Source organism: Nelumbo lutea, chromosome 5 (genome assembly GCF_056320005.1).
Source record: "Nelumbo lutea isolate HS-2025 chromosome 5, American lotus-T2T, whole genome shotgun sequence".
Lineage (NCBI taxonomy): Eukaryota > Viridiplantae > Streptophyta > Magnoliopsida > Proteales > Nelumbonaceae > Nelumbo > Nelumbo lutea.
This window is the reverse complement of record NC_142688.1, coordinates 66,894,743-66,904,455: the sequence shown is the minus strand read 5'-3', so window position 1 is coordinate 66,904,455 and position 9,713 is coordinate 66,894,743.

Genomic DNA, 9,713 nt, shown 5'->3' with positions numbered 1-9,713 from the left:
CATCCATGCATAACTTTGAGACAAAAATCAAATTTCTTCTTTAATTAGGTTTGAAAAAACAATCTTTCAGTACAATAATCCCTTCTCTGAAAACTAATTTTATAGTGCTTATGGTCGTAGCTGCAACAGCTGCAGAAGTTCCCCAGTAAAGTATCATTTCTCCATCACTCAGTCTTCTGCTTATCTTGAACCCTTGTAGTGAGTTACACGCATGAGTCGAAGCCCCAGAGTCAATACACCAGGAAGTAGAAGTGACCAACAGATTGGTCTCTATGATGAAAGAATCGAACATATATTGTTTCTTAGTCTCTAGGTATCAAGGACAATTCCTCTTCTAGTAGTCGGTCTGCTTGCTAAATTGTCAGGCATTCGATGCCTTGTCTTTCTTCTGCTTTTTGGTTTTTATACTCTTCTTCTGAGCCTTCCTTTTAGCCTTTCACTTCTTCTTACTCGATTTTCCACCTTCAACAAGCATGACTATCGGCTTATCCTTCTTAATCAATTCTTTAGCCCTTTGCAACATATTGCTGAGTTCTTGAAAGCTAACGTTTAGCTTATTCATATTGTAATTCATGATAAACTGATTGAATGATGGAGGCAAGGAATTGAGAACAACATCAATTTTGGTGTCATTATCTAGTCCTAACCCGAGAGCCTCCAATTCATTGATATAGCCCATCATCTTTAGACAATGGTCATGAACCTGTTGGTTCGTGGCCATTTGTATGGTCATAAACAATTTTAAGACCTTTTGTCAAGTAAAACAATTATGCTATTCATACATAGTCTTTAGACTAACCAATATATCTTTGAACACTTTGATCTTATCGAATTGTCGCTGTATTGGATTGTCTAAAGAGGTTATAATAAAACACCGGGTAAGAGAATTTTTCTCTTCCCCTTCTTGATACTGTCTCCTTTGGGCCTTAGAATCCCTATCACCCAGATGATACAGAGCAGGGTTCTTAGCAATTTTATCCAATTTCTCAGACATCAAAACCAACATTAGGTTTTGGAACCAGTTGGCATAATTGGATCCCTTGAGTTTGTTATCATCCAACAACTTGATGAAGTTTCCGTTTGTCATTTCTAGTAAAGGCAAAGCAGATTTATAAGTCTACAACCTAAATTGATTCATGTCATCACATACAAAGGGCTTTTAATCTATGTTGCATTTCCATTTCCATTTACATTGACCAAATTGTCAAGAGATATAGCATGAAGAACTCTAAGAAAAGAAATGTTCTTTTTAGGCATGGAGTCACTCTCTCCAAGGGTATGTCTCCTAAGACTATCGAAGAAATTAAGGGCATAAAAGAGGTTCCCCATGCCTCAGTCGTAGGGAGCATCATGTATGCCATGCTGTGCACTCGTCCTGACATTTCTTAGGCAGTGAGTGTAGTAAGCAGATACCAATCTAACCTAGGGCATGAGCAATGTACTGCTGTAAAAAACATACTAAAATACTTTCGAAGAACAAAAGAGTTTTGTCTGGTATTCGATGGTATTTCACTACAGATCGTCGGGTAAACTAAAACTGACTTCTAGTCAGATCCAGATGGTAGAATGTCTACATCTGGTTACATCTCCGCGATGGGGTCCTGAGTAGTAAAAATAGCAGATTCCACAACCCAAGCTAAGCACATTGCCGTAAGTGAGGCTGCCGAAGGAATGAAGGTGTTCATTCTAGAATTTGGAATTCAGCACATCACCCATTCTACTATTGTGTGACAACATTGGATCTATGGGAGATTGATGCTAGAAGGTAGCCCAACAGAAAATGTAGCAAACCCATTAACTAAGCCATTAATCAAAATTCATCATTTTGATTTAAGGCCCAGCGAAATCTGGCTTTATGAAAGTCAGTGGGAGCCACTTTGGTTTGACCTAAATCAAACTAAGGCGTAATTTTGTTCCCTCCAACTAATATGAGTGCATGTGATAGGGAAATTCATATGATGAACTCTCTAAAGGCCTTCCATCATTAGCATGAGGATGGGTCCTTCAGTAATGAGGAAACACACTAGAAAATGGGCTATCCATTTGCTGTTGGGCTTGTCTGAATGTTTCATAAGATGATAGGGGCGTCATAGACCGATGTGAGAGGGGCGTCACCAAAAAATGGGAACTCTCTCACGGTACCTTGGCGTTCATGAATATGATGGGTAAGCACTCACTGGATAGAAATGTTTACCTGAAAATGGCTCTGAACCTTGTCTGACAGAGGCCAAAGGGAAAACTCATATGATGAGTGGATATGATCCTTTACAGAAAGGTGGTGGGGTTATGTAGCTAAAACAGTTGGCTCCATGCACCCTATGTGATTTCCCACATTTCCAGAGACAACCCGTAGTCTCCGTCACTGAGAAAGGAGGGAAATCTTAGAGATGAATAAATGGAAATGGATAATAGATTAAAATTCATATCTATGAAATGAACATGAATCAAATTAGGTTGTGGATTGATGTTTGCTCTTTTATCAGAAAATGGCAAATGGATCTTTTGCAAAGCTTCTTGATGACAACAAGCTTAAGGCCCAAACTACGCCGACTGGTACAGGAACATTATGCTGGTCCTACCTTCAGAAAAGCTGGACTAAGTGGCAAAAAAACCTGCCCTAGAGCGTCCGGGAGACAGGGCTTCTGAGGCCCGAAGGAGAGACTATCAAGAATGGGAGGAGAAAAACTCCCTAGCCCGGTGTTACATCATCGCTTCCTTGGACAACCCAATACAGAGGCAGTTCGATCAGATCGAACTTGCCAAGGACATATTGGACAGCCTACGGACGATGTATGAAGAGCATAATTGTTCTACTCGGCAAAAGGTCTTGAAGTTGTTCATGACCACTCAAATGTCCAAGGACCAACAAGTTCACGACCACTGTCTTCGGATGGGTTACATCAACGAACTGGAGGCTCTTGGATCCGGGCTAGACCTCGCAACCTAGATAGACGCTATCCTTAATTCTTTGCCTCCTTCCTTTAATCCGTTCATCATGAACTATAACATGAACAAGCTGAATGCCAGCTTGCAAGAGCTCAGCAATATGTTGCAAAGAGCTGAAGAACTAATTAAAAAGGATGAGCCTATAGCTATGCTTGTTGAATCCAGCAGAACGGGCAAGAGAAAGAGGAAGGCAAAGAAGCCTCAGAAGAAATCCATCAAGGGAAAAAGGCAGAACAAAGACAAAGCATCAGATGCATGTCACTTCTGCAAGAAGACTGACCACTGGAAACGGAATTGTCCTGCCTACCTGGAATCCAAGAAAGGTAATTTTGAAACTTGTGTTATAGAAACCAATTTATTGGTAGCTTCTGCGTCCTGGTGTATTGACTCCGGGACTTCAACTCATTCGTGTAACTCACTGCAGGGGTTCAAGGTAAGCAGAAGGCTGAGTGAAGGAGAAATCATTCTCTCCTTGGGGACAACTGCAACTATTGCAGCCGCGGCAATAGGAACCATGGGGTTAATTTTTAGAGAAGGGAAAATTGTACTCAAAGATTGTCTTTATGTACAAAACTTAAGAAGAAATTTGATTTCAAAACTGTGTGCAGATGGTTATTCTGTCTTCTTTAGTAATACGATTACTATTAAAAAAATAAACGATTCATTGCATACGGGGAACTGGAGAACGGTCTCTATGTTCTACATCCTTCACTAGAAACTAACATAACCGAAACTATGTCGGCTGAAATCCCCAAGAAGAGAGCCTGTGATACAGTTAATCCCACGTGTCTGTGGCACTACCGACTCGGCCACATCGGTGTTGACCGAATCACAAGGTTGGTAAAGGATGGTCCTTTGGATTTTCTAACTGTAGAAGATCTTCCCACCTGTGAGCCTTGCCTACAAGGCAAGATGACAAAATGGCCATTTCACGGTAAGCCTGAAAGATGTACAGGCACACTTGACCTAATACATACTGATGTATGTGGTCCCCTAAGTGTTAGGGCACAGAATCAACTTGTGTATTTCATAAACTTCATAGATGATTTCTCACGATATGGTTACGTGTACCTAATGAGACACAAGTCTGAATCCTTTGAAAAGTTTAAAGAGTTTAGACAAGAGGTCGAGAAACAGTTGGGGAGAGAAATTAAAGCCCTTCGATCTGATCGACGTGGCAAGTATCTCTCCGATGAGTTCAGGGACTACTTAAAGGACATTGGGATAGTATCACAATTAGCTCCTCCTGCTACACCACAACTTAAAGGTGTTTCAGAGAGGAGGAATAGGACCTTATTGGATATGGTTCAGTCATTTCTCATACACTCAGAGTTACCCACATCCGTTTGAGGCTGCGCATTAGAGACTACGATCTATGTGCTGAATCGGGTTCCAACCAAATTGGTTTCGAACACCCCACATGAACTTTTGACCGGAAAGAAACCAAGTGTCAGACACTTGAAGATTTGGGGTTGTCCAGCACATGTTAAAAGAACGAGTGCGGACAAGTTGGAATCCAAGACTAGTCGTTGCCTATTTGTAGGCTACCCAAAAGGCTCTATAGGTTAACTTTTCTATGACCCAAGTGAGCAGAAAGTGTTCTGCAGTCGAAATGCCCAGTTCTTGGAGTTCAATTATATCCTGGACACCCATTGTCAGGAAATTGTTCTTGATTAGGAGAGCTCAGGAGCATTGGGAGATGTCCCACAAGTACCAGGTAGTGACCAACCTAGAAGATCCACTCGGGTATCCAAGCCACCAGTCCGTTTTGATTATGACCACGATAGTTACCTGGTGGAAACCTTGACTAGTGAGAGGATCCCGTGACTTACGCGGAAGATATGTTGGACATAGATTCCCAGAAGTGGGTGGAGACCATGAGAGCAGAGATGGACTCAACGGAGACCAATGGAGTCTAGACTCTCGTAGATCCGCCCTCCGGGGTAAAAGCAACTGGTTGCAAATGGATTTACAAGAGGAAGAAGGGCCCCGATGGTAGGGTTGAGACCTTCAAAGCTCATCTGGTGGTGAAGGGGTACACTCAGAAAGAGGGCATCGATTATGAGGAAATCTTTTCGCATGTGGCCATGCTTAAATCCATTAGGATCCTGTAAACTGTAGCAGCATACCATGATTATGAGATTTGGTAAATGGATGTCAAAACTGCATTCCTGAATGGAGATCTTACTGAAGATATCTATATGCAGCAGCCATAAGGCTTCATAGCTGCAGGTCAAGAAAACATGTTATGTAAACTTAATAGATCCATTTATGGACTTATGCAAGCTTCTAGAAGTTGGAACATCCGTTTTAACTCTGTCGTCAAATCGTCAAATCCATTTATGGACTTATGCAAGCTTCTAGGTCTTCGACTCTATAGAGATAGATCGAAGCGGATAATAGGATTATCCCAATCTACCTACATTGACAAAATAGTCAAAGATACAGCATGGAAAACTCGAAGAAAGGAAATGTTCCTTTCAAGCACGGAGTCACTCTCTCCAAGAAGATGTCTCCCAAGACTTCTGAAGAGATTGATGGCATGAAGTACGCTCCCTATGCCTCTGCCGTAGGGAGCATCATGTATGCCATGCTGTGCACTCGCCCTGACATTGCTCAGGCAGTGAGTGTAGTAAGCAGATTTCAGGCCAACCCAAGGCAGGAGCACTGGACTGCCGTGAAAAACATACTTAAGTACCTTCAAAAGACAAAAGAGTTTTGTCTTGTATTCGATGGTAATTCACTACAGATCCAAGGGTATACAAATGCCGATTTACAGTCGGATCCATTTGATAGAATGTCTACATCTGGATAAGTTTTCATGATAGGATCATGTGTTGTTTCCTGAATGTCAGCAAACAGGGGTCCTGAGTAGCAAAATAATAGTCCACAACCCAAGCCGAGCGCATTTACGTAAGTGAGGCTGCCTTTTGAATGAAGGTGTTCATTCCTGAATTTGGAATTCAGCACATCACCCATTACACTGTTGTATGACAACACTGGACCTACGGGAGGATGAAAGTAAGAGGTAGCATCAGCGGAGAATGTGGTAGACCCATTGTCTAAGCCACTTTCACAGAAAGTGTTTGAGAAACACGTGGAAAGCATGGGACTCCGACAAGTACCTGATTGGACCTAAGTGCAAGTGGGAGTTGTTAGACAGTTTTGTATGCCCTTAGAATCAATCAGAATGATGTACTTTATGAATTTATTGTAAATGAATAAAAGTGCTTATTTGAATCATGTTCCCTTGCTATGTTTTTGTGTAATACCCTTAAACTAGACACTTAATGAGACTCGTGTTAGTTTAGAATGTTCACAGCCAGTGGGTCGGTCTGGGGAGACCTATCCTGACAAGGATGACACTGTGGTGCCACTAAGTCAGTTGGGGTGGCTTGTCTCAGCTACCGGGGTTAGACCCTTGGCACATACAGTGTGGGATTAATTGAATCTTTGAATTGGACCAGATTTCCAGTATTGCCCTAGATCTTGGAGATTGATGGGCAAAATTGGAAAATTACACCCGACCCTTAGACTCGATTATGATACTGCACTAGGTGTCGGATTGGGTTGTCTTTGATATACCATTCAGTGAGATCCTTAGCAAGGGTCAAAATCTGGGTATGTTGGGACAATCTGAGAATTCATGTGAGTGGGTGATCATAGTGACAGGTCAGCCCCTTTGTCGGACAAAGGTAATGATCAGGGATGCACTCTCACTGATGGAAATGAAGACTGTCGGCAGTCGATTTCAATCGTTGAGATTTGTTTTGCAAAATATATTTTATATGAGATATAAAAGTATATATATATTATGGTTTCAAAATGTTTGCAAAAGGTTTTAAATCCTAGGATCCATATTTGAGAGAGTGCAACACTGTTCCTTGCAGCCAAGGGAGAGGTCCTCTCTTGTCGGGCAGTGTATAATCATTATGGGTTGAGAGGTTAAGTGTAAGGCCATTGAGGATAATACCTGATGGGCTAATCTTGCATCTGCCTACAGTCCCTGGGTGTTACAAGGTGGCTTGGCCCATGGACCACTTAGGGTAAGTGTTGGGCCCATAGAACCCATCTGATGGGATTCAGGGGGTGAACTGTCCATAACAGTGTATTCGGCCAGGCCTTGTAACAAAGGCTGGGCTGAACCCATGTGACTGATGTGTAGATCAATTTATGGGTCCCACACCATACAAGGAAGCCCAACTAGGTAGCAGTTTGGAAGGTTTAATGAATACATAACCCTAAATGGGCCTTAAGCCCATTTCGAACTGGGCTAATTTGATTAGTCTTTAAGGGGCGAATTCTGAGATAAGATCAGCTGATTGGATTGGGCCCACACCTATCCACTCAGAGAGTCCAAAATCTAAATGAGATTTAGATTTGGAAACTTCCTAATTAGATTAGGAACTAGCTGATCTAATCTGCAGATAAGATAAGGTTTATCCCTTATCTTAAAGGGACATCTAATCCAGATATGATTTGGGTTAGCAACTCCTAATGGGATTAGGAGTTGATCCCTTTGAGTCTATAAAAGGAAGAGGGGGCGGCAGCCTTTAGACACACAATCACCAGCAATAGTCTTGTCTTCAGAGCTGAGATCACAGAGGAGAGAATTCTGCACCCTAGAAATTCTCTGTAGCTTCCTCCTTCCTTCAGCCGCCCCCTATAGCAGTTCGATCTCCATTGCTTGGGAGAAATCAAGATCAGATCTTGATTCCAATCTTTTGGAGAAAAGATTGGTAGGAGTTGTATTCACTAGCCGCCCAGGTGATTCTTGGGAAGAATCAAGTTCTTAGGAAGGACACTGCTGATTCTGCTCCACCCTGCACTATGCCATCTTCAGTGGGAGCAGATTTTGGTTTCTACCTTGGGTGTGAACACCTCTATTGAGAGATATTATTTCTCTGTATTAGGTATTATCTCTCTTCTCCTTTTGGTTCAGATCTGGTTCAGTTTATGGTTTAAGAATGATCATTGAAAATATGATTTTCTAAATAGGGAATTCGATTCCAAGTTGAAGGGAAAGAAAAATTTTTGAAATTCGCCCCCCCCCCTTTATTCCGCAATCTTCGGCGTCCATATGATGGTTTCCTATCCCTTCAGTGGTATCAGAGCCAGGTTCAAATATTGAACCATTTTGTTTCAGATCTGAACCTGCGCAATTAGGGAGAAGGTGTTCTACCCAATTTGCGTAGATATGGATTTTGGGAAATTTTTTCGCAAAACAGATGGGCAAATAATATGAAATTAATTTTAAATAAATCTGATTATTATTAAGAATAGTTCTTTATATTTTTATGGATTTATGGGCTGTTCGTATAAGAGGAGATCGAAATCTTGATTTGCGTAGGGAGAACTACAAGATTTGCAGTTTTTTGAATTGAATTTATTACAATTGGTCTGTAAATAAATTTTCTTTTTTATTTTTAGACTCAATGTATAGGCATTTGATCTGATATAATAATTAATAGAAATAGGATTTCTATTTATTTTTAATTTTGGATCGAAGATGGCGGCACAGAGAAGGAGATTTCGCAGATGGGAGATTCGCTATCTACGACTTGCAGTTTGAGAAACTGTAATCTGTGATCTAACCTCTGTTTTGTAGGATGGAGTGTGCGAACAACCCTGATTAGCTGTTTTTGTTTTTCTTTTATCAGTTATTTAATTTCAGATTATTTTCTTGAATTAAGGATTTAATTTAAAATCAAACCCTAGACCCATTCGAACCAAGATTGGTTCAAACTGTTTGGACCAATTCTAGGGTTTAATCAAGGTTGAAAGTCAGCCCTATTTTTCCCACTAATGGGCCTAAGGATTGATATTTAATTAAATGGTTAATTCAGTCTAGCTTGTAAAGGCTCAGTTTTAAATAGTTAAAACTACAAAAGCCCATTTTAAAGGATAAAGCTATATGGGCCGAACTGGGTAACCCTAATTCAGCCCATATACCTAGATAATATTAATGGTTAATATTATGGAATTTTAACGGGCTTCCAACGGGCCTTACAGATAATTAATTGATTAGATCAATTTATCCCTGCATGAGATGTATGGATGTGTGATGTGCTGCGTACATGGGCCATAAGTACTTGGTCCATGCTCATTCGACAGTGGCTCTTGCGCACACCATGGCTGAATGCACATCATTGCCATGGTGTCCCTTTTTGTCATTGGATGACTTCCCTCAGTGGTGGGCCCCACACCTCATCAAGAGGTCACGTGCGGAACCCTAGCCGATTTAAGGCCCACCGAAATCTGGCTTTATGAAAGTCAGTGGGAGCCACTTTGGTTTGACCTAAATCAATCTAGGGCATAATTTTGTTCCCTCCAGCTAATATGATTGCATGTGATGGGGAGATTCATATGATGAACTCTCTAAAGGCCTTCCATCATTAGCATGAGGATGGGTCCTTCAGTAATGAGGAAACGCACCAGAAAATGGGCTATCCATTTGCTGTTGGGCTTGTCTGAATGTTTCATAAGATGATAGGGGCATCATAGACTGATGTGAGTCTACCTGAAAATGGCTTTGAACCTTGTCTGACAGAGGCCAAAGGGAAAACTCATATGATGAGTGGATATGATCCTTCACAAAAAGGTGGTGGGGTTATGCAGCTGAAATAGTTGGCTCCATGCACCCTATGTGATTTCCCACATTTCCAGAGTCAACTCGTAGTCTCCGTCACTGAGAAAGGAGAGAAATCTCAGAGATGAATAAATGGAAATGGATCGTAGATTAAAATCCATATCTATGAAATGAACAT